This window comes from Delphinus delphis, chromosome 13 (assembly GCF_949987515.2).
Source record: "Delphinus delphis chromosome 13, mDelDel1.2, whole genome shotgun sequence".
NCBI classification, from domain to species: Eukaryota; Metazoa; Chordata; class Mammalia; order Artiodactyla; family Delphinidae; genus Delphinus; species Delphinus delphis.
In genome coordinates this window covers 67,123,295-67,149,071 of record NC_082695.1, presented here as the reverse complement: position 1 = coordinate 67,149,071, position 25,777 = coordinate 67,123,295, and the positions used below count along the sequence as shown (strand labels likewise).

At 43.3% G+C, this 25,777-nt stretch overlaps 1 pseudogene; it reads right to left on the bottom strand.

The window, feature by feature from the left end:
- Positions 1 to 17,848: 17,848 nt before the first annotated feature.
- On the bottom strand, positions 17,849 to 21,524 carry LOC132435761 (protein NipSnap homolog 3A pseudogene; annotated as a pseudogene).
- Between the last annotated feature and the right edge of the window lie 4,253 nt (positions 21,525 to 25,777).

Genomic DNA, 25,777 nt, shown 5'->3' with positions numbered 1-25,777 from the left:
TCTTTTGAGAAGGACATTGGACTAGGTGACTTCAAAGGTCGCTTCTGAATCTAATTGACAGCCCCCATCTTGAAACTATGACACTAATAACAGCATGACAATGATGAAGGCAATGGTGCATTAAATACTTCATTTCCCGTGAGTTCATCTGTGTTATCTGGTTTAAATTACTCAAAGTATTCAATCATCTCATTTAGGTAGGAAAAGCTATCACTGAATTACACACTATGGGTAATATATAAGCCTGACCTGCTTATCTTTCCATCCATTTTTTTGGATGCTTGTGCTGGAGATTATAGACATGCCTAATAACTAGTGGCATTTTGCTTTACTGGCCATGAATGTTACCTTCAGGGCGAGCAGGTGCAGAATGAGACAGGCTGTATGAAAAGATCACCATTTCTACTCTGTTTCACCAGATTAACTCAGGATGGCTCTGAAGTGAGCATGGTTTCTCTAGCCGGAGAGAGAAAGGATCTTTGCACATTAGCGGTAAAGAAAGAGCTAATTTAGGGACAAATTCACAGGAAAAGAGATGAGAGGTGCCAGGGAGTTTGACTCTTTTTCGAAGCAGAGATGGATGGAGTCGGGCCCCTGGGGAGGTGAGTCATATTAGAAAATGAGGGCAGGAGGACAGAGGGTGAAAGTTCAATTCCCATCTTCGGGTTTCCAGGTTTTACCTCCATTTGGCAGCCTGGGACGTGTGTGGGGAAGACCACGAGGGGGCTGGGAGGGTAACCAGGACAACCCGGGTCTCTGCCTTGTCTTCTGTCCCCTCGTGGCCCTGGCACATGTTGCCTCCGGCCCAAACCACCGTGGCCAGCGTGCCAACCGCACAGTACCAGGCTGGCACATGGCAGTGTTCGGCACACAGCACTAAGGGCCTCTGCTCCTTGTGTTGGTTTCCGCCGGATCCCATTTCTCAAGGAACAGCAGGTCGAGAGAAGGGCTTTTGAAGACTCGCGCTCAGGGCACTGTCTGCAAGCCAGGCTGCTGGGCGCCCTTGGCCGTAGGCAGGTCCAGGAGAGGAGGGGGAGGAGGCTGGGAGGCCAGAGGAGGCCTGGAAGCCCCCTCTTCCCATGTTCCTGGAGGTCTGAAACTCTCCTTTCTAAGCCAGTTCAGGCAAAACAATTCAAGTTGCCTGCAGGCAAGGAGGCGCTGTGGGGAGCTGAGAGTCCTGATGGGGAGGCAGGCAGGGTGGGAAGGAAGGGAGAGAGGGCAGGAGGGAGACCCCATGTGGAGAGAAGGAGAAGGCTTTGAACTTGCAGATCTCTCCAGCTGAGCAAAAATCCACACTAAAGCAGCCCCAGCTGGGTGCCCAGGGGTCCATGAATAAGTGTTAGGGGGTGAGTGAGATGACAGCTCCCCGACCTTAATGCATTCACCCCAAGGTGCTGGCGGGCATCTGCTCCATAATTAACGCTAGGCTCTCCCCTCTATGCCTCCTCCTTCCCCTGTGGTTGCTGAGACATTTGCCATAATTATTCCCCACGTCTCTAGGAAGGAGTGTGCCCCTGGCTCGTTTGCTTCCTCCATCACTTCCATTCTGGCCTGGGGGACAGCTGTCCCTGGCTAGCTGGGGGTTGGGGGCACCCCATTTCCAGGGGCCACTGTAGTATCCCATCCTCCCCACTGGGGTTCATCCACACAACATCTGTTCTCCCGCCAGGAGACTCACTGCGGCATCAAGAATGGAGGAGCATCACAGGCACCTGAAGGGACATTTTCCACCGACAGATCAACAATCTATATCATGTCTAATGGCATGATGTGATGTGCCCATGGGTTGAAAATCACTGCAGTAATGAAAACTGATGAGGCTACATGGCACACAGAAAAGGTTGAGAACGTCTCTCCAACGATTATACCAATAATATTAATATTAATAATAGCAATAATAATATCATTTATTCTAGATGAAAGAACAAGGGAAGGTGTTCATCTGGCTTATTTATTCTCAGAATCTGTTCCCATGTGTTGCACCTACCAGGCAGACAATATATATTTTTTGAAGAGACAGATCACTGCTTTGTCACATACTTTACAAAAGTTGTCTCCAAATATCACAGCACTCATGAGATGTAAATACAATCATCTCTATTTTAAGGGGAATAAAATTGAGGCACAGAGAGGTTGAGCAACTTGCCTAATGCCACACAGCAAGTAAGATACAAAGTCGGGATTTGAATACAGATCTATGACACCAAAACTGTGGTCCTTCTGTTTTGCCATGTTGCCGGGTCACTTCCCTGCATGAAACACTTTAGTAGGTCCCTGAAAGTGAGTTTCTTGTTCTTTCTGTTTATAATGTCTTATTTGACTCTCACTCATTCTTGAGCTTAAAGACTCAGTGACAATGCCCATTAATTTGTGAATCTTTTATTAGCGTGAATCATATTTTCTTTAACTCTGTATCACTACTGAATTTCACAAATACCTAGCACAAGGTAGATAGTCAATAAATATCTGTTGAATTTCTATTTTACAAAGAACAATCCTGAGATTCAGAGATGGAACTCTCTCACTAGAGGCTATATAGCCAGGAAATATAAGAACCGCAATTTGAATTAGAGCTCTACTGTGAGTTCAGGGACCTTTCCACTAATCCATGTACCACTGAGCTCCATGGACATCATTTCATATTATACAACAACTGATGTTCTATAATTGTGGTTATTTCCATTTTGTCTGACAGCATCTTAATATATACCACCAACTAATAATCCTAAACTTGAGTTATTTCAGTTTTTATTATAATGAGAGTAAAGCAAACTTATTATGGAAAATTAGAAGAAAACAGAGAAAAGAAATTAAATCAATAATCCCAAAACATTTAAAATGAATATTTTCTTCCAATATGCTTATGCCTTTTTACATAATTTAGATTACAGTCTTTACATAACTTGGGATTCTAATTTTTTTAGCTTAATATTGTAATATAAACATTTCCCTGCTTACTTCAGTAATTTCAATAATTTCCCTATTTACCATTTAAGTGACTTAAAATTATCATTTAATATGCTCAATAATCATTTTTAATGACTAAAAAAAATCCATTGTATGGAGTACAGACTATCAATTAAACATTCTGCCCAATCCTAGATAATTTTTCACTATTAAAAATAAGAGTACAGCGAACATCTTTTTTTTATTCTTTCTGAATTTCAGAACACTTTTTAGAGTAATTTTCTAGGAGACAGATTATCGAGTCCGTGGGTATGAGCATTTTCAAGGCTCTTGACATAGATTGCAAACTGCTTTCCAAATGAGTTGTGCTAATTTTTTTTTCCCACTAACAGTGATTTGGATTTTACCATCCTTTTAAATTTGACAGTTTCTTGAAAATATGCACATACAACCATCATGTTTTGAATTGTAATAGGAAAACAATGTTAGAGATGGGAGGCCCCCTTCCCCCTCTTATACATTAGGAAACTGAGGTCTGGCCAGTTCCAATGGCCTGCCCGAAGTCACAGCCATTTGGGGGAATGAGCTGGGCTAGAGCCAGGTCCCCTGACCTCCACTTCCCCACAATGTCTCCCAGGGATCTAAAAACAATTTTACAATCTATTTATCTGTTCAACGGCAGCGTTGCACAGTTGCCATCACTTGACATCTTAATTTTGATTATGCCTTCAAGGGAAGCAGCTTTTGAAATAAATATCTGGACCTGGCAAGTAACAAATTCCCTTCTATGATGAGAAAAGGGTATTTCCTGATAACAGTCTTCTACCTGCCAGGGTTCTGCAGGGAACCTTGTATCTACTTATCACTTCCTTCTCTTGGCTCAGGCTTCTGGAACTCTGTGAGTCCTGCTTGACACGCAGCTTGGCAACTTTCACTACATCCTTCCCGTGGGCCTCTGCTTTCCTGTCCCTGCTCAGCACAAAGGCAGCCTACCTCGTTTTCAACCTCAGGCCAAGCACAGTGTTGCTCCAGCCCATCTGCCACATTGGCCGAATTTCCTTGATTGCTAAGTGATTCCGGGCTCTTCCCAGCAGGGCTGAGTGAGCTGCAAGTTAAGCCTCCCCTCCAAGGCTCTGCCTTGTTCGCAGACGCTGTAGGATCTGCAGTGGAGTCTTCAGATGCACTCTCTCCACCAGGGCCTGGACGGCACAACACTGGGCCCATTGCTCACTCAGTGGGTGGCCTGTACTCTGCCGCAGGGCAGAAAGTACCTCCCCAACAAAGTCTCCCAGGTGACATTTCAACACCCAGCCTCTTCCCTCCAGTTCACGTTACATACCACGGCAATGCAAAGTGGTCTATAATACACCTCAACTTACCTCTCTGCTCAGAAACCTCCCTATGACCACAAGCTGAAAACGGTTGGCTTGGCTTTCAAGCCCCTCCCTATATTATAACACCTGCCTTCCACCAGTTACTCAAGTTCATTGTATACCAGCCTAGCTAGGAGAGGCTTACAAAGGAAGGGGAGCGGGAGAAGGAGGCAAGTGAGTTAAGGGTGGAGTGAGTGATATGATTGAGATTGGGTGTAGAAAAGAAGCGTGTCTTGGATAGTAAGGGGCTTGTGCTGTCTACTCTACTAGAATGTTCTTTCCTATTTTCTCCCTGATAGACCACTCATCCTTCATAGCCCATGCGTAAGCCACCTTTGAAGTTTTCCATAACCTGCCTCACCTCTAAACTTTAATCTCTTTTCTCACTACTCCTAAGACACTTGGTCCACACCCCTACAATGCCATTTTTCACACTGAACTGACATATTTTTTAAAATGTGTGACTCCCCACAATTAAATATCCATGCTATTTTTAAAAAGGGCCTGTGTCTGTTCGTCTTTTTTATCTTCATTATCTAATACTTCTCGTGTACTTAGTGCATGATCAAAATCATGCAAGATTGAATACAATGTGTAAGACAGAATTAAAGCTGGATAGGATGAGCACAGGAATGAAGGAATCATGAACACGTAAGTGGAAAAGAGTTAAGTGTCACACCCTAGATGGCACACATACACATTCGTAATACAAATTGGCACCTTTAACATAAGGATGTGGACATGAAGTCATCTGACTGATTGGGAGTTTTGCAGGACACTGAACATGGGAAATTATCAACAAATATTGATCAATAAATGAGCTTGATAGTTTTTCACAGAAGAGCCCCAGGACTAAAACTGTAAAGAGTAAGCTCCGTAGTCAGAATAATCCATGTACCCTTGGCCAGCCAGAAGCAATTCTACTCTTTTTTCCATAACGAAGCATACATCATGAGCCATAGTGGTCACCGCTAGGCACCTATGACATCCCCCTAACGGGGTCTCATATCTATTAAGCAGAGGAAGGCTTGGGTGCACAGCTAATGCATTTAGCAGCCAAGAGGAAATTTGAAGCCTAAGATTCCACACATCTCTTGATCACCAAATAATACGTCAGCACTAAAACTATCCATGGAAGAATGATGTCTGGTTGGGCATTTGAAGAAGACTTTGTGCCTCTCACTTGAGGATACTGGGGGAAATGTGACCATGTCATTTACCTGCAGTTCTTAAATAGCTGGAACGTTCTTGCCAAGTAGCCTGAGAGCTGCTGGTGGAACATGTCACTTTTTCTTTACCCTCCTCTTCTTCTACATGCATGTCTATCTTTTGTAATTGAATCTCAATATGGCATTGGGGTATTTTTAAAATCTAGAGATTGGAAATACTTATTGGAAGAGGCTGGTTTAGGGGTTGGGGGCTTGGCACTGGCAGCAGCGGAGGGGCTTGGAGACGGGAGGCAGGAGGAAGGCTGCCCAGAAGCAGAGGGAGTGTGGAAAAGGCCAGGTTTGGCTTAAGAGCCTTAGCATCAGCTGCTGGAACCTGGCAAATGGAGAAGTAATTTTTTCACAGCCAGCAGTAAAATGAAACTTATGGAAACAATAATGTAAATGTTCTGCCTAGCCAGTGAGTTAAATGAGAGAAGAGGAGATGTTTCCAACCAGGCCTGAAAATCAGTGCAGTTTGGTGGTCTAAGGATAGCCAGGAAGTTAATGGTATTTCAAGTTTTGAGTCAATGATGTACATCAGAGGTCAGCAAACTATGGCCCACGGCCCCAATCCAGCCCATTGCCTGTTTTTTAGGCTCACCAGAGAAGAATGGGCTTTACATTTTTAAATGGATGGGGAGAAAAATCATCAAAAGAAGACTATATCATGACACGTGAAAATCATATGAAATGTGAATTTCAGTACCCGTAAGTAAAGTTTTATTGGAACATAGCCACAAGTATTCATTGACATAGTGTCTATGGCTGCTTTCTTGCTACAGTGACAGAACTGAGTAGTTGCAAAAGAGACCACACAGCCTGCAAAGCCCAAAATATTTATTTGCTATCTATCACTTTCCAGAAATTTGTCAACCTCTAATATACACGGTCAGAGAAGATTGGTTCAGGGTCCATCCCTTATGCAGTAAAGGCAACATGTAACACACAGTACAAGGCACAAGCTTGAAGTTCAAAGAGAATTTGGAAGACTCCTGGTCCAGCTTCCCACTCTGTAGAAAGTCCTGCAGAAGCTACCCAGGAGTGAGGACTCACAACTTCCAAAAAGCCTAACCCTTCATCAAACACTTCAACTCTACCTACTATGATTCTGATATTGACCTAAAGCCATCCTCACCCCCACCCATCTTATATAGATAAGTTATAAGCTTTCTTATCTATAAACTATTTCCACATTGGGAGAGCATTAACAAAAATCCTTTTTGATCAAAGAGGGGACTCCTACCACCTTCCATGGGTTAGCACTTTGTGCGTATTAAGGGGCTTTTGCATACAATGTCCCATTTTGCCTTCATTACATCTCGCAGGGAATAGGCCCTCACGATTATTCCTGTTACAGGCGAGGAATCCAAGGGTTAAGGTTACGGACTGCATTGTGCCACCCCCCACTCCCCGCCAAAAGCATATGTTGAAGCCCTAACCCTCAGTGTGATTGTTTTTGGAGACAGGGCCTTTAGGGGGGTAATGAAGGTTAAGTGAGGTCATAAGGGTGGGGTCCTAACCCAAAAGAACTGGTATCCTTATAAGAGGAGAAAAAGAGACCAGTGATCTCTCTATATATATATTCACACAAAGAAAAGGCCATATGAGGACACAGCAAGAAGGTGGCCATCTGCATGCCAGGAAGAGAGCCCTCATCAGAAACCAACCCTGATTGCACCTTGATCTTAGACATCCAGCCTCCAGAACTGTGAGAAAATAAATGTCTGTTGTTTAAGCCCCCCAGCCAGTAGTACTTTGTTATGGCAGCCCAAGGAGACCAGTTAATATGGTTAAATGACATGGTCAAAATGAGGCAGCTCACCAGGGTCAGAGCAGGGACCCACCACTCATTGTGCAAATATTTATTTTTTAAACACCTACTAAGTGTAAGGAGTCTTATGGAGGAGACAGGTTTTAGGCCAAAAGTCACACCAAAACAAATAAAGCTATGACTATAATAAGTGCTACCACAGACAGATTATGTACTATGAGATATAAATAAGATGAGCTAACTTACTCAAGGTGGTCAAAGGAGGCTACCTGGAGACACAATTGGACTGACAGCTAAAAGGCAAAGGAAAAGTGAAGGAGGAGAGGGAACATCCAGAGAGACGGCATGTACAAAGGCCCTGTGGTAACAGGAAGCATGTGATGATCAAGGAAATCAGAGAAGGCCAATCTGTCTGGACCAGAAAGACAGGGGGAGTAACGTGAGAGGAGGCTGCAGAGGCAAGAACTGGTCAGATTTCTCATGACCTTGTCAGCCATTTTAAGTAAGTATGCCTTTATTAAGAGAATTTAAGAGCATTAACATGCTTTCAACATGAGAATGACTTTTAAAGGTTTCTAATTAGAAAGGATTACTCTGGCTGCAGGGTGCTAAACACTGGAGGAAGTCAAGGGAGCTGCAGGAAGCCTAGCTGAGAGACTGTTGCAGAAGACAAAATGAGAGCAGCTTGTTCCTATGCCCACAGAGGTTGCTTTGAAAACGTAGAGAAGGAACTGGTTAAGAGAGCTGTTGATGAGGTAAAATCATCAGGCTTTGTGATTGATGCAGTATGAGGTTGAGAAGGGGATGTCAAGTACGTCTTCATGATTCCTGTATATTTAATAGAATGAAGGAGAGGAGGATGACATTGACTGAGATGTGAAATACTACAAGAGGATGTCGATGCTCTCCAGCCCCCAGAAACATACCTGCAATTGAACAAAGTTGGGTGTGCTAACTAACAAGGGAGAATGCACGACAGGGAATTGCAGAGCATCTCAGTGAGAGGGTGTTAGAAGGGACATATTATAGAATTTGGGCTTCTCTTAGGTCATTTGGGGATTATACAAGGAAAGGGGGCTTTGCTCTGCTTTGGGTGCTGTTGGGAAGCGGGGGTGATTCTATGGTTGTGGAACTTCATCATTCTTACCTAGAAGGCCATCAGGATGGAGTGATTGATAAAGCTGTGATTGATAAAGACAGTTCAGGCTTATATTATCCGGGGTAAATGATGTTTGGTCATTTTTGTGGTAGGGACATTGTTTATCTTTTTGTCTGTGTTCAGACATGATTATGGAATGATCTTGCCTGTGTCTTGTCTGAGTGGCCTTGCCTGATGCTGGTGTTCTTTGGACTTGTTTATGTCAAGCAGGAGAACACCACAGCTTAGCTATAAAGGACAGGACGCTCCCAGCAACGCCACAGCCTCCCTGATGGTGCCAGGCGAGTTCCCGCTGTCCGAGCTGCTTTCTTTTCTCAGTCACCCCTTTTGGTCAAGGACAGATAAAGTCGGGCTGCAGGACATTCATCTAGGATATTCCCATTGTTACCACCACTGAGCTTTTGCTGATTAGGAGGTTGAAGAGGATGTAGTCTGTAGTGGGACTAGGGTTTGTCACTGCATTTCCCTTTGTGGCAGGACAAGTCACTTAACATCTGACAAGACAATGGCCGCACAGTAGCATTTATAACTCTGGACAGGATACATCAGCCAACTGCAACACAGACAATTACCAGAAACAGAAACAAACATGGTACTTAGTTCACACAATAGACCCCGAAGACAGGGACCTAGATTACCAAACCCAGGCAATGAAAACGTGTCCCAAGTTCCAAACAGTGTTCTCTTGAGATCCAAATGGAGCCTAATTACAGATTTCTATTTAGGTGCAACAGAAAGTGTTGGCTGCAACACAAATTTGGCCAGCTAAGAAGAAATTAAGGGCGATGTGATTAGCCAACAAAATGTAGCTAATGAATTTAAATTTAAACTGGTTTGTTGGGTTTCCAGAGCAGAATTTGTATTATTTATGATATCTGAGAGGGTCAGAGATAAGTTTCAGACCACCTTTCCACCTGTATTATCCCTACTCTGATTGCAGCTCTCCTAGCTATGTAAGAAGAGGCTGTCAATTCTTCCTCTTGGGAATTCTCCCAAGTAGCCTGTATTTGCCTCTTTGGGGAGGTGTCTGGGTATTCTTTTCAGGGAATCGCATAAATCCATTGCCTGGAGCCACATTTCCTCTGGCTCAGAAGAACAGAGTGAGTGTGAGAAGGCAATTATCAGTGCCAAGAAGAGCAGTGACCCTCTTGTTGAAGACGGTCTGACTGAAGTTGTTTCAGTTTGGGGTGAATGTTGCTAAAATTATCTCCTTTGAAATTATATATTCGAGTTTAATGTTTCAAACCCCTGATTGATTGCTCAAGTTAGAGCTGTGATAACAGTGGTTGGTGTGCTTCAAGAGGCTGAAAATGCCAGCTCTTGGGAAAATGACAGTTCTCTGAGAAATAATCAGGTTCACTGCACATCTGTCTTCAACGGAAAGGTTATCACTGAGCGCACAAGACTAACTATGATGGTCTTTCCCCCCAGCACTGAAGGTCCTTTATTACTAACTAAAGATCCTATGAAAAAAGAGGAGGCATTTCATTTTAACTTCCTGTTGATGTCCATTTTCCTTTCACTAGCTATCTCATCACACACAAAAAATATTTTGCTTGAAAATAAAGTCCTTCTGTATGGTTTGAACATTTCTTTTATGAAAAGCAGAGGATGGAGTAAATGACATCCCTGTGTCCCCTGGCGTCATTGGAATTCTATGATTCCTGGACTCGACATAGTGAAAAATATATAATGTGATACAATTTCTGCCATATAGGAAATTAATCAATATCGATGATTAATAACCATACAGCAGGACTTCCCTGGTGGTGCAGTGGTTAAGAATCCGTCTGCCAATGCAGGAGACATGGGTTTGAGCCCTGGTCCAGGAAGATCCCACATGCCACGGAGCAACTAAGCCCATGTGCCACAACTACTGAGTCTGTGCTCTAGAGCCCGTGAGCCACAACTACTGAGCCTGTGCCACAACTACTGAAGCCCACACACCTAGAGCTCATGCTCCGCAACAAGAGAAGCCACTGCAATGAGAAGCCCACGCACTGCAATGAAGAATAGCCCCCACTCGCTGCAACTAGAGAAAGCCCGCGTGCAGCAACAAAGACCCAATGCAGCCAAAAATTAATTAATTAATTTAAAAAATAACCATATAGCAGGATGGTGATGGTGATAATGAGGACTCAGTTGCTGCTAACAGTGATTGTGAAGACTTCTACTTTGGTTGGGGGTGGGTAGAGGGTATAAGAATCATTTGAGTTCAATTTCCAAAGAATTTGATGAACTTTCCTCTTATTGGAAGTTGGAAATGAAACTCACAGATTCACAGAGGGAGGGAGCAGAGATGGCTTAACATAAAGGTGTTGGGTTTCAGTAGTTGTAAAATAAGGATTAGACCCAGGACCTCTAGGCCTAAGATAAGGATAATGTATTTGAAATCAATTAAAGGATTGATAATTTTCACCTCCCCCCCAAAGGTTCACCTTATCCTTAAGAAAATGATTTGCAGGAGCCTAAAAGCTCAGAAACATACCATTTTCTGTAGGAGAAGGTGAGCATTCACTTCCCCCAAATACAAAGGCTACATCCACGTAACTGAGTTGACAATTACACATGGGACCATCTGGCTATATTTATAATTGGTATAATGAACAGCTCCTTGTTTCAGATATTAAAAGCAAGATGATTTAGCACATGCTAAGTGAGCATGAAGATAGACCCTATCTAGTCAAATGATGGAAATGAATTTAATAATAAAAACCCACCAGGAGAAGCAACTGCTCATGTGAATTTCAAAGAAACTCTTCCTGCCATCTGCTGTTGCTAGCATTTTCTATCACCATATTTACCTGCTCTCTTCCAGAGCCCAGTGCTGCTAAGCTCTTTGTACAGAATAAGTTACTAGGCAGGAGAACAGAGTGACTGAAGGGATGGGAGTGAATACAAAAGGCCCTTCACCATCTCCAGTCTCAGCGTGCTATTTTTACCAGCCAGGTAGACACTAGCAGTATAGGAATCAATGCTGGACTTCTCCAGGAAAGTTTTCACAATAAAGGACAAAAAGGGACTAAAGAAGTGGTGACTTGGGTGGGCTCAGAGATCACCAGGGCCATCAGGTAGAGCTGCTTGGCCACACCAGTATCCCATTGCCCCCCTCCATGTCCCTCCTCCCCAGTACCCTGCAACATGAAATCCAGATGTAATCAGGTCTAAAGACTGCAACAAAGAAGATCTGCCCAGAGGAAGAACACATGCCTGCAGGCATTGTCAGCAAACACCCTGGAGCCATTTATACATGTCCCAAAGCCTGGGACAGTGTGGAAGGTCAGTAGAAGGGAAACAGCACTCTCATAAATGGAGAATCAGGCATTGGTAGTGGTGATGGTGGTCGTGGAGGGGTGATTTTGATATTTCTCTCTCAAGAGAAGAGCTTAGGAGACAAGGTACTTAAATAATCATGGGTCCAGGTTGGTCCCACCTCACAAGCTTACAGCAGAGAAAGGAGAATATAGGGGACTGTGAGTACAAGCAGCAAGCAAGCTCTCCAACCACCCCCCAGGGATCTGATTTGTTTGCAATGTGTTCCCTGGTAAAGAGAAAGGGAAATCTTACCTTGATTTAAGCCCAGTGCCCGAGGGAGCTGCAGTGTGGCCAGATTCCCCAGAGAGAGAATAACCATGCCAACAGAGGGGCTCAGCCCTTCCCCAGGGTAGATGGTTTAGACTCTTTGGAGATACTTTATACACTTCTTGTGAAAAACAGAACTCCTGACAGTGGACCTTGGCAACTTTCTATCCAGAGAAGACCTGATAGACCGCCATCTTTGGGCACCTTGTAGGGCCCATACAGAAACCATAGCAGGGTTTCTCCGAGACCTGAGCTCAGCAGGGACACAAACTGATTGGAGAACAGCTGAAGAGAAGCCAGATAAGCCACACCTGCATGCTCTGCTCCTATCCATGGCATGCAGCTGTGCCTGAAGAGGAAGGACCACCTGTTGGCAATGAAAACCAATTAGACTCTGGGGTGAGATCAGTCCCTGAGGGGATAACTAGTTGTTGACACAGCTCTATCAGGTTGGTTACTGGAGAAAGACCCTGAAGACTGGAGTGGAAAATAGCCCGGAGCCTGGAGATATAGTTCTTAAGTTTTCTGTTTTGTTTTGGTTTGGTTTGGTTTGGTTTTGGTGGGAGGGGTCAGTGGGAGAAAGGGTTCAAGAACACATGTGAAATGAAAGCTATAGGTCAAACTTCTCCCCCAAAGAAATGCATATACACATGACTTGCCTTCAAATTCAGGGAGCCCACAGGGTCACTGAAGCGCAAGTATGCACCCAAGGTTAAGAACCCCTGCTTAGGAGGCGTTTTTGAACAGAACAGGTGAGGAGATTATTTATAAGATGTAATAACCTCACTGGCAATTTCTCAAAGTATGTTTCCTGCAGCACTTACATCACAGTCACCTGGCACCATCACCCAGTTCCTGCTGAAAATGCAGATTCCTGAGCCCTTTCTCAGAATTAAATAATCAGGATTGTTCACAATAGGGCTTTGGAGTTTGCATTTTTTTAAGCACTCAGGTGTTATTTATACATTATATAGATTAAGAACTCCTGAGGGTTAAGAATGACCCGAAAAAAGGTCTTCGGGGTCCAACCAAAACCCAAGGCTGATACAGTAAGATATCAGAAACTGATCACTAATTGACTGTCAATTGATTAAGGACCAAGAGGGTGGGTGGAGCTCAGGTCGTCTGACTGATAGAGGAGGGGGTCCACCGATACTGATTATGAGCCAACATCTGTCTAGCATCTGCTTTAGTCCAGGCACTTGAGCATGTGGTTTATGCCATTTAATTCCTCTCAATCATTCTCATATTATAGATGAAATCAAGGTTCAGAGAGTTGAAAAAAATTACATTGCATCATGGAGCAGAATAAAGAGAGGAGCCAGGCCTTAACACAGGCAACCTGACTCAATGCTTGTGCATTTTAAAAAATTACACCAAACAGTCTGCCTTTTATATGCCAAATTTGGAGGACACAAGAGAAAAATACTGAGCATACAGTGTCTCCAGTGATCAGGCAATACACTTCAGAACAAAAGATTTATTCAGATAAAACAGGAGAGAGAAATACAAAATCTGATGTCAATCCATTGGCAGCAGATGAAGTTTGAGCCACACATGCAGTGGGCAACAAGAAATGGGACTCACCCTACAATTCAGAGTCACTGGAGGGGCTGCTAGAGAAATAGTGTTTTGAATCAGCTCTAAAGAGTCCATATAATTTTGAACTCATTCCACCTTATGTAGAGTCTGAGTTTAAACAGACCAGAATCTCCCAAAAATCCACCTCACATATTACTTTAGATAAACAAGAATACTTATGGGAGACAGAGAGAGGAATTCCTGAACAAAGATAAGTTTCTCGGTTCGTAATCCCCAATTCCTCGATAGACCTCAAAGGATAAAGTGAACTTTGCTGAGTGCTTACTGTGTGCCCGTCATGGTATTAACTCATTTAATCCTTATCCAAATATTTTAGGTGAGGTATTATTATTACTGTGCCCAGTTTTAAAATGACATAAGCTGGGCCAAGATGTAACAAGTAGGAAATAGTAGAGACAGGACTTAGACCCTGACAGTCCAGTGACAGCAAGCTCTCTCTAACCATCAGCTACACCGATCAGCTAGCCTAGGTAGAGATTTAGGGAATTTGTTGAGTCCATTACAGTAGAAGAGAAAAGTTAGAAAGACCATATGTGACAAAAGACTTGGTATTCATTTAGGTGCATACATGACCATGTTTTGAAAGTAAAGGGCATTAGGTTATCAGTTTTTGAGTCAACCTCCTGAGTAACTATGAGATTGAGGGAAGAGGGACAACGGTTTATCTGTCTCCCTCTGTCTGGTAAACAACCCCATTCCCTGAGGAGAGTTTCTCAAACTTGAAAACATGTTTATTCCAACTCTGAGCAATGTTTTGTTCCCTTAGAGTCTAGGGAATAGTCCTGAAGGTCACTGACATTGTTTTAAGTGCCTCTCCTCTTTGCAACTCTCCCTGATTTTAATCTCACAATATGAGGACCCATAATTTAAAAGCTGGATGGACTGACTGCCAAAAAACAAAAAGAGAAGCGTTTATAGAGATGCATAACTGCTCACCCTTGTGTCCACTGACAGTCCATCATGGAGAATGACGCACACCTCCAGTTTCCTAAGAGGGCAGGGGGCACCTGTAGAGCCCACTAAGGTGAGGGCTCTAGTGATTCAGCAAGATACACCCCAAAATTAACGGTCAAGGTTCAGCTGCCCTCACAAGCTAATCTCTTACATCCTCATGACTCAGAAAACATTTCCTGCAAAAGTGTCCATATGTTTGCCAATGGAATGACATCAATCTCAGCTTTTTGTCCACATTTTTCAGTAACTTCCTTGTGTTCGTTTCTGTAAACTTGTTGATCTCTAAGGGTTTCTCAGTTTTGCTTCAGATACTCTGGTTGACGCAGGAATGCTGGTGCTTCTGGCTCTATGTTCATCCAATGCCGTCCTCAGCATGATAATAATGAGAGCTAACGTTATTAAGTGCTGGCTATGTGCCAGGTGGTGTTCTAAGCAATTACATCTATTTACTCATTTAAATCTTTTTTAGTAAGTTCATGAATTAGAGCTGTTTTGTAGATAAAGAAATGAGAACACAGAATGTTCCAGCCATTTGCTCAAGATCACAAAGCTAATATGTGGCACAGCAGGACTCTGAGTCAGTTTGGCTTCAGAACCTGAGTGCTCAACCAGTATGCTATTTGTCACCAATATGTCTATACCTCAACCCTAATGTTACCTATTATAATTTTAACTTATTCACACCACGCTACGAACTCACACGCATATATTAGCACATATGCTGGAGCAAGAAGGATTACCAGAAGATCAAAAACATTATTCAGGCAGTAATAACAATGGCAAATGGCATTGTACATTCTTTATGATTTTAAAAGCATCCTTGCAAAGCTGTATGATTGACCCAGTTTTTTAACCCTCTGAATCAGACAAGTCAGGTAGATTGTTCAAGATCACCAGCAGGTCTCTGGACTTCTGAGCTCAGATCTACCAAATGCAGAGGCCCCTGCCCTTTCAACTATGACATACAACCTTCTTACTAACCGCTAGGCACAACCAGCCTAGTATAGTGAAATGAACACTTGGATAAAGTGTCTGTCATCATGGTAGAACTATTAACAGCCAAAGAAGGAAGGAAGCATTGTCCATAATTAGACATAAATTCTAGGCTTTAGGAAAAAAATCGTTTGTAAAAGTTCAGAGAAAAGGTAGGTATGACTCCTTGGTGACACTATAAAAGTTAAAATGGCTAAAAGAGGAAAGGTTCACATAAAAGAATTCTATCAGAACAATCACTAACGTCTTAGTTTGAGCCACTATAACAAAGTACCATAGACTGGGTGGCTTATAAATGACAGAAACTTATTTCTCACAGTTCTGGAAGTCATGGTCGGCTTCTGGTGAGAACCCTCATCTGAGTTGCTGACTGCCAACTTCTCATTGTATCCTCAAATAGCACAAAAAAGGTCATCTAGCTCCCTGACCTCTTCCTATAAGGGCACGAATCCCATTCATGAGGGCTTCACCCTCGGGACTTAGTCACCCCTTAAGGGCTCCATCTCCTAATACCATCACATTAAGAATTAGATTTCAGTATATGAGTTTTAGGGGACATAAATATTCAGTCCATAACAAAAAATGACATTGATCAAGAAGAAAAAGGAAAAGTGTCTTTAAAAAAAGCAAACAAACAAAAACTATGCAGAGAGCTCTTGATCTCAGATTTTAAAAGAAATGCCTGAAATATGAAAAGAAGCACTTATAACCAAGGAATACTAGCCAGTCTTAGTGATAACCAGGATAAACAGAGTTGAAATTGCCCTGAGTCTTAAAAAGACAGTGTCAGGGCACTGAAAGGGGGCTTTGAGCTGAGTTCAGAGCAGGAAGAAGAATGAGGAATGGAAGGGCCCCATGCTCAGGGGCAGATGGTGTCACATTGAAAGCTAACAGAGAAAAACAGGACAATTCGGCTTCTTTCTTGCTTTCTCTGTCGAGGAAAGTGATCTTCAAACTGGGAAGGCTTGAACAAATATGGTTTGTAGGAAACTGAAACCTAAGGTAGGCAAGGAGACAATAAGAAAACACCAAGCCCCTCAAATGAGTTCGAGTTCACAGGCCCCGCTGCAGTGAGTGCTGGAGAGTTTGGGAGAATTTAGAGAACAGATACATGCTCCAATTTTTAAAAACAAGCAACAGATGGATTACAGGAAGATGAAAAGTATCAAGACCTGGAAATATTTTTTACGGATATATAGACTTTTATTAGGGCAAGCATTTCCACAAGCGTAAAGATCTCTTTAAGACAAATAGATGGCCCAAGTATCTGTTAAGTAGTGATCAAAAATGAAGTAAAATTTAGCAAAATTAATTCTAAATAAAGACATTCAGCATATAAACCAAGTCTTTTGAAGTTTTTTAACACCGAGACCTAATCACATTGTTTTCCAAGTTAGAGTGTCTAACAATTAATGTTGAAACCATAATTAATAATATGACACATATGATACTGTGCTTTTCCAAAGTAAAGAAATATATTTGACGTAATATTTTTATGAATCACATTTGATATCACAAAATAAACTTTACTGGACAAAAAAAATTGTTAAAAAATCTCAGAAAATAAAAGACATAATGAAAAGATAGACATAGTGTACAGATAATGTTAACATATTGTCACACAGGACGAGAGAGAGTCATGGACATATACACACTAACAAACGTAAGGTAGATAGCTAGTGGGAAGCAGCCGCATGGCACAGGGATATTGGCTCGGTGCTTTGTGACAGCCTGGAGGGGTGGGATAGGGAGGGTGGGAGGGAGGGAGACGCAAGAAGGAAGAGATATGGGAACATATGTATATGTATAACTGATTCACTTTGTTATAGAGCAGAAACTAACACACCATTGTAAAGCAATTATACCCCAATAAAGATGTTAAAAAAAAAGATACAAAAAATAAATAAATAAAATAAAATATTGTCACAGGTATGGGAATGTATCATTTGAATATAAAAAATGTTATAAAGCAAAAGGTTGTCAAAATATAGGAGAGTTATTTCGAAACACATGCAAAACCAAGATCATGAAGTAGTGGCAACTATTTCTAATGTATAACAGATATTGAAATGCCGTGGGGGAAATGAACAGAAGTATCTCCTGAAGTGGTAGTGACAAAGGACAGAGGTGGTTTTCAGAAGTTCAAGGGACATAGCTAATTAACCTACCACCTCCTTCAAATAAAAGTGAGACTCTCTTGGGAGAATCTAAGCCCATTAGCAGACACATCTTAGAGCAGTTAATGAAATGCTTCGTATTTCAGCAGAAAGAGATTTCAACGGTAAAAATGACATAGGAATCAGAAGCAAACTTTGCTGTGACACTTGGTAGTTGACATTTTCCCAGTGACCACAAGTGTGAGATCCTCATGAGACTGATGTCCCCCAGCTGCATGAATATCTGCACTCTCATTTCACCAAAGAACATGAACTCTGCTGGGTGCTCTGTATTCTGGGTGGAGAACGCCAACCAATTCTGTGTAGCCTAAATCAACATGGGCATCCACCACCGTTTTAAACTCATCACCCCACAGAGCTGGCCCAGCAGGCTTCATCTGGAAAATAACTGGCTCATAGACTCCTTTGGGATTTTTTTTTTCTAGTTTGCACTATGGTACCCCATAAATAATCTCAAACTCTTGCTTGTCAATGAGAGCCAAATTTGGAATAAGAAATTGTTCTGGGCATTCTTTATTCTTGGCCGAGCCTTTCTGAACTTCAGCTCAAGGAGCAAAACTATCATACTTCCAAACATGAAACACTTTATCCATCATGCCTCCAAATTCTGCACTCCAGAATCCAACCAGATCAGAGTAAGCTGTCTAAAGATGAATGGTTTTACTAATATTTTCCAGAAACTCATTTATCTTTGAGGGTTTAAGGCAATAACTATGAAATTCATAGAATGTTCCATCATATTGTCAGGGGGCCCCCATAGCAGAAGATGAATGGATCTGAGGGGCAGGTGACCACGTGGCCAGAGCCCTAGTCAGGCCACCTTGGAGGACAAGCGTGGCAGGGCTTTGGGTGCTGAGAAGGGCAGCCAGTCAGTGGTCCTCCTTTTACGGCTTTCCTAATGGAAATCAAGACCAGGCCAATTTTTAAAAGAGTAAATATCTTTTAATACTTAAAAGATCATAATTAAACATAATTGCGTGTGCCAATATCATTCTTATAAGGCAAGCTTTACCAAAGGAATCTTGTTTCTGTGTTGAGAGGCTATGAAGGTTAAGTCAACACTTTACTGGGTCAAGATTTCAAGACGCCATTGTCCAACTATCCCTAAGGACAATATAACCCTAAGGTTAAGTCAACACTTTACTGGGTCAAGATTTCAAGACGCCATTGTCCAACTATCCCTATGGACAATATAAACTTGGACTGAATGCCGGTTAAGTAAGGAAGTTTCCTAACTAGCTGACTGACTCAATGTATACGCTGTTGATGAACTCAATTCTGTCTGAAGAAACATACTGTGTGGTAAGGGGGGCTGGGGTATGCTTTTCTTGCATAAACCATATATTTGGCACATTTTTAATGACTCATATAGACAGAAATCAGCTACATATTTTGATGCAACTGTTTTGAAGATATTTTGACAGCCCTGTGAAACAATTTAAAGAATTTTCCTCAAGTGCCAATTAACATAATTACATACACACTCACTTCCTGATCTTCATCCCACTTCTGAGTGAATTTTAGAGGGGCAATAAGGTCAGATTCAGGGGTGAGATGAGGCTTTGCGACATTCATTATTCACGCTGCTAGGGCATGACAAAAGATGTGTTTATATTTTGATGCACCCATTTTGATATGACCAAATCAAAGTAGTCACATCAAAGTCCTTTTCCAGATCAGATTTCCATACATTTATCTGCATCACAGATTTTGGAACTCTACAGCACTAAGGATCTATCTCTTCAATACCCCGTAAGACATTTCCTTCCAGGTTGGCAATAACTCATTGTGCTTCTAATATATTTGAGGACAGAAAGATGGAGGCTGGTTTTAGAGTCAATATTTGCTAGATCTCCACCAAGTCAGATGTCATCTTCTTGCCTTTGGGAATACAGGTAAAGATGGCATATCATTCCAGGTTCTTTGTAAGTAATAGAAATAGACCCTGGCTGACAAAGCCAGAAAGGACTTTATAGGAAGGCTACTGGGTAGGGCTTTCATAGCAGAAAAGTCAAACAACCAGGTCTTGGAGAGGCCCACGGTCAGAGTAGCTCCAGGGAGCTCAGTAGAGAACCCAGACACAGCTCCTGCAGGAAGTACCATCAACAGCTTCAGTTCCACTGGTCATCTGTCCCTCTGTGTCTCTGCCCAAGTTTCAAATCTTGTCTCATTGCCCCCTGTCCTGTGACCAGGACTATTGGGGTCATGTGGATGGAGGAGAGCAATTTCCCCAAGGGAAAAGGAAGGGCACAGTTATCAGAAGAAAGGGGCAGTGTGCAGGAAAAGAAAGAAAAAAATAGACCCACTAAAGACCTGAACTTCAGTCAAACACTCATTTTCAACTACAGGTTTGGCCTCACCTGCTTTATGTAAATAAGGGGTTTAGTTGGCTGCAAGCACAGTAAGAGTGCTGACACAGCCTTGGTGGTCCCAGCATCAGTAAGACGGCACCCCTTCAGAGGTTCCAGCACAGCCATGGGACCTTCACCATGGCCCCCTGGGTAGCCCTCCTCTGTGATTCTGGTCTCTGGGACACATCCTCTCATTCATTCTCCACCTCTAGGAATGGTAGCTGCTTCCTGTAATTACGAATGTCTGGGTTATCTGACATGTGCCTTTTTGCCCACTTCGTCCTTCTGTAGCTATGTTAAAAAGCTCCTATGTTAATTTCCCTCTACTGGAAATGTTGAGAGTATTTCTATCTTCCTTTCCGGAGTCTGACTGATGCAAATGCTGAAAACCCAGGTGATGTCCACAGTAGGATGTTTGGTGAGGGAGGCTGATACCATGCGGTACTTGGAATGCATGTCTTGTTCAAAGGAAGACTTAGGGAATGTGATCACCAGCTTCAACTATCTGAAGAGCTTTCATCTGAAAAAGGGATTATATTTATCCCCTGTAGTTCCGGAGGGCAGAACTAGGATTAGTGAGCAGAAATTTCTAGGAAGCAGGTTTCAGCTCAAAATAAGGAACTATCTTCTAAGCCCTTGAACTGCCCCCAATGGAATGCACTGGGCAAATTTTACTGGAGGTTAGTCAAGCAGAGGATTGGTTTTCATCCCTCTGAGACACTGGAGAGGTGCCCACCAGAGTGACAGCTCTTGAGGCCCCAAAATCCTTCTGCAGAATCTGTAGGCTTTAATTAAAGATTCAGTCATTTTCTATTGGAACTCGAGAACAAAGCTGGGGTGCTTGGTGACCTGCAGAAAACAGTATCAATTATCCTCTAAGATTTATCTTGGCTCCAGCGTACTTTAAAACAATCACTCTTACTCTAAGACTGAAAAATTCAACTTCCCACCATTGTACACCCAGCTGAAAGTGGACACCCATTAGTAGGAAGATTCCCTTCATTTGCTCCCCTCTCTGCTTCTAGTTGGGTTCACTCTGTGTCCCTGTGATTTATGCCCAGAGGTCCTTTGGAGGAGACAAAGGTGACTACAGTCCACAACTAATGGAATCAAAGGATTCGAGTGTTCTGGAAAGACTTGCTCACCCTTGTGAATCTCCTCTGATGGATCCAAATCCCTGAGGCTGAGGCTTCCCGTATCAGTCCTGGATTCACAAGGATGGGCAGACAGTTAGGAGGGAACCAGACAAGTCTTCAAAACCTTTATGAGATTATCTTCCTGCCAGCTTGACAATCCCACCACCTTTCCAATTCTTGCTACAGCTGTCAATAACTTGTGCACATCTGTACAGCCCGCCCTTCTGCTGTTCGGGGCACACGAGTCTCAAAACAGCTCTTCTCCATACACCAGTTTTCCTTTCCTGGAGCAAAACGCCCTTCATTCGCATTGTGGCAGTTTGGGAGGTAGGTGGGGGGAAAGCTATTCCCCTTTGAACCCTGCTAAACCAAATGTAGAAACGTAACATTCTAACCTCTAATACGCTCAGAAAATGGTAACTTCTAAGCACACTAAAAGAAGTGTTCTCTTACATTTTCCAATGGGAACACTGGAGGAGAGAGGAAACACAATGGGTCAAAACCCCAGATATAACAGGACCAGAAATTAAACTTCATTTTGCCCTAGTCCAGGGATGCTCCCCTCACTCACACAATCTTATTGCTTCAAACGATCCTACATTATGAGAGAGAAATCCATAGAATTAAGAGTTTTGGTGGCTCAGCCCAGCTTTCTAGCGAGCACGGGTTCAACTGACAGCAGGCCATCCGTGACCAGGAGGTTGCCCCTTTTGCCAACACAACCCTTCATGGATCATTTTACTTTCCATCTGCTTCCCCTAAATTTGTCCCAATATTTTTGTCATTTTAACATCTGTCATACATCCTACTCTAAGGGTGTGATTGCCCAGGAAACAAAGGGAAAATGCCTAAGAAGTGATCAGCAGAGCCTGGCTTGCATGTCAGCAACTGTCCAACTCTCTGGACTCCTGCCATGGTTTATGGAGCCCAGGATGCAAAATATCTTAAAACGCAGACACCCCTGCATGCCTAAAAGTCCAACACGAGCAAAGAATAATTTTGAGTTTAACAATATCCTCTTCCCACAGCCTGTCCCCAAAAGTAGGGCCGTAAAGCCATGTTCTCCTAGTGAAAAACTGTTGGTTAGAGCCTGGTGCGGAGGGCAGTAGAGGACAGGAAGAGAGAATATCATGGTGTGGTGGGAGGTGGGATAGAGAATGGGGGGACAGGGGCTTCTCTCATGGATGGGCCCCCCTATGGGACCAGCTCTCTTGCTGCAAGTCAGGTCAGCTTGTCCTCTATCTCAAGAGATCTGAATTGCGATGCTCATCTAATGCTCTCTGTCTCTTCTCCCTCCGACCCCTCTCTGACCACCCCTCATATTGTCCCCCTCACTGTCCCTTTATGTTCCTTGGCCCTCTCTCTGCCCATCCCCTCCAGTCTGAGGCAGCCACCTGGGGACCCTGCTATCCAGTCATTAGCCAGGGCAGCTGCTCTACCAAGCAAGCTCCAGAGACCTGCAGCTGGGAGAATGGAGTCCTGCGTGCAGGAGGGGAGCCGGGGAAGGCCCACCGAACCTTCTCAGGTGGCCAGATGATGCCTAATTAGGCCCCCTGCTCTGGAGGCCTCACCAGATGGGCAAATGCCTGGCAGCCTCAGGGAGCCAACAAGACACTGTGGGAAGTCCCAGCGCACGGTTTCCTTTCCAGCTGCCTCTGGGGCTGTGCGGAAGGATGGTTAAAATAGTAATTGGCGCCTGGGGTCAAGGGGCCTCGTGTTTCCCTGCCAGGAGGGGAGATGCTCTGCTTCTCAGTGATGCAAGCCCTGCCACTCCCCCGCCCCAAGGATCCCCTCCACCAGCCTGAGTTGCTCTTGCTGTTGATTGAAACTGATTTTTTTTTTTTGGATTCACACCAGAAGAGTTGGCGCTGGGAACATTTTTCTAAACCTAAACAATGCACACTATGAATTCATGAAAGGTAGAATTAAACTAGAAGGGAAACATGAAGAAAATGCATGGGTTTCATTCTTTCTGTCTCCCCAGCCTACAAATGTGAGCTACAAAGGGTGTGGCAGAGGAAGGGTGAGGCATCTGAGGACTTAATTTTGACAAATTGCTGTTTCTGGGCAAGGGAGAAGTCGGGAGCCAGTGAGGGAGGCGGGGTGTAGGGGTCCGCTCTGGAGGTGAAGATATTTTATATTTCAAGGCATGTCCCTGGCCTGCAAAAGAGAACTGCCCTGTGGTTCTCCTAACCTACCCGGCCACTGCGCCTCTCACTGCCCCTCAGCATGGCCATTTCTACAAGAAAAACATGTCATGGGGGACAGGCAGGGAAGCAGAACCTTTGACACCCTCCTCACCCCAAATTCTGCTATTCAGGTGGAGTTCGCCTTTCGGTGGAAAGGCATCAATGGAAATAATGAAGTTTACAAACATTAAAGGGAAAAAATGCAGGAAACGGAGCTAAAAATGGGCCAAACAACTTCTTTGCCCTTCTCTCTTCCTGCCTTCCCTAGCTCCTTGTGTGACGAAGAACATCTTTGCCTCTGATGAAGAAGTGATAGCAGCAGAGCTTAAGTCCTTGACTCAGATGGCCTTTTTATAGAAAAGGAAAAGTCAGGAAAATACAAGAAATCTTTTCTGCCTGCCATCACAGCCCTCGCACCCCCATTTGGGATACCCTGTAAGCGTCCATATGGATTCAGAGGAAAAACCCATGTATCTCATTTGGTGGTTTTCTTTTTTAAGCTGCTGGAAAGTGAATTCTCCTGCCCAGTGGCAACTGTTTTCTAGCTATTATATGCAGGGAAAATTTCCAAAATAAAATGTAATAAGGCTAAGAAGACAAGCATACAAATCATTTATTATAATATTCCTTATTTACCCTTGTTATTAATGTCCCTTGTTTGTGGGACAAATTTGTGGATGGGACAGGCTGTGTATGATTACATTCTTGGCCAGCAGAGAACCAGGTTGGCAGCAGCACGTCTCTGAGCAATCTCAGCTCTCTGCAGTTTCTGGAGTATAACATATTTTCTGCGGGCTCAGGCTGACACAGTGGACATTAATTGTTAATTCACCAACAGCCATATCTGCTAAAGCGTAGACTCCCTGGAAATCTGGGGAAACAGCGCCACCTAGCAGCCCTAGCGCTAAGTGCTTCAAAGCTGTGTTTGTTGTTGACTGGGCCGGTGGAAAAGGCTGACCGTTCTTTTGAGGTTGACCAAATTGGAAAGATGGTCTCTTCAAATCCACCTCCACTACCAATTAGCACAATGAGCTGGCGACAGCTTGGAGTCCATTTTGCTTCGGAAAAGCAGCTCAGCTTAACATTCTGGTTTGATAAGCAAGGTTTCGTAAAATTTCATCACCATAGGTCATTTCACCTGTAAGACACTTTGGAGGTACACATTTAAAAGATGGACGCCCAAGGAGAACAAGGTGCTTCTTCAAGGTCACACGGCTATTTTATGGTTGAGCCTGGCTCAAAAACTAGAACCAATCCTGCTATTCATAGAATGGGAGCCCTTTTTATAGGCTGTGCAGAGATGAAGGTAGAAACAAGACACAGAAGTGAGAGTATCCATCAGTAAGCCAAGGTCTGGGTCTCTCTCTGAATCTAGATATTGATAACAGGGATAAGGCAAGGTGCACAGTAAACACATGGACAGATTTTGGCCCGGTTGTCTAGGACACAGGCAAACACCATGGACAAATCTTTGAGCCGCCCTGCAAAATGTCATTGAAATGGCTGAAACAAACATTTGGGCTATTCTCCAGCCCAACCTCTCTGTGGTCTGGTCAGTCACATGTCTCCCTAAGAGGAAAAATATTGCAGATTTTAATTTGGGAAATAGGGGTTTTCAGACTCTCCTCCTCTAAAGGCCCTTTGGAGCTTTGACTCCAAATATGTCAGATGATCTTTCTCTCTCTCAGGGAGGAACATGGTGGAGACTCAACCTCTCAGAGCGGGAAGGGACCTTGGGGGTGACTCATCCCATGGGGCTCATCCTGAGTGCACAATGGAATTGCCAGAGAAGATGTTAAAAACGTCAGTGCTAGGGTCCCACCCCAGACCAATTAAATAAAATTCTCTAGTGTGGGACCTAGGTATGGTAGTCCCCCCTTATCTGCGATTTTGCTTTCTGCGGTTTCAGTTACCCACAGTTAACTACAGTTCAAAAATATTAAATGGAAAATTCCAGAAACAAACTACTCATGGGCTTTAAATTGTATGCTGTTCTCAGTAGTGTGATGAAGTCTCGTACCATACAGCACAGGGTCCCCAACCATCGACATCATCATGGCTCAATCCAGGATCACCTGCTCCAGGTGACCTGCTTCTGACATGTGGTCTGAAGGTCCACAGCCTAATGTTATGTCACAATGCCTACGTCATTCACCTCACTTCATCTCATCACGGAGATATTTTATCATCTCACATCATCACAAGAAGAAGGTTGAGTTCAGTAGTACAATAAGATATTTTGAGAGACAGATAGAAAGACTACACTCCCAAACTTGCATTATAGTATATTATTATAATTGATCTATTTTATTGTTAGTTATTGTGAATCTCTGACTGTGCCTAATTTATAAATTAAACTTTATCATAGGTATGTA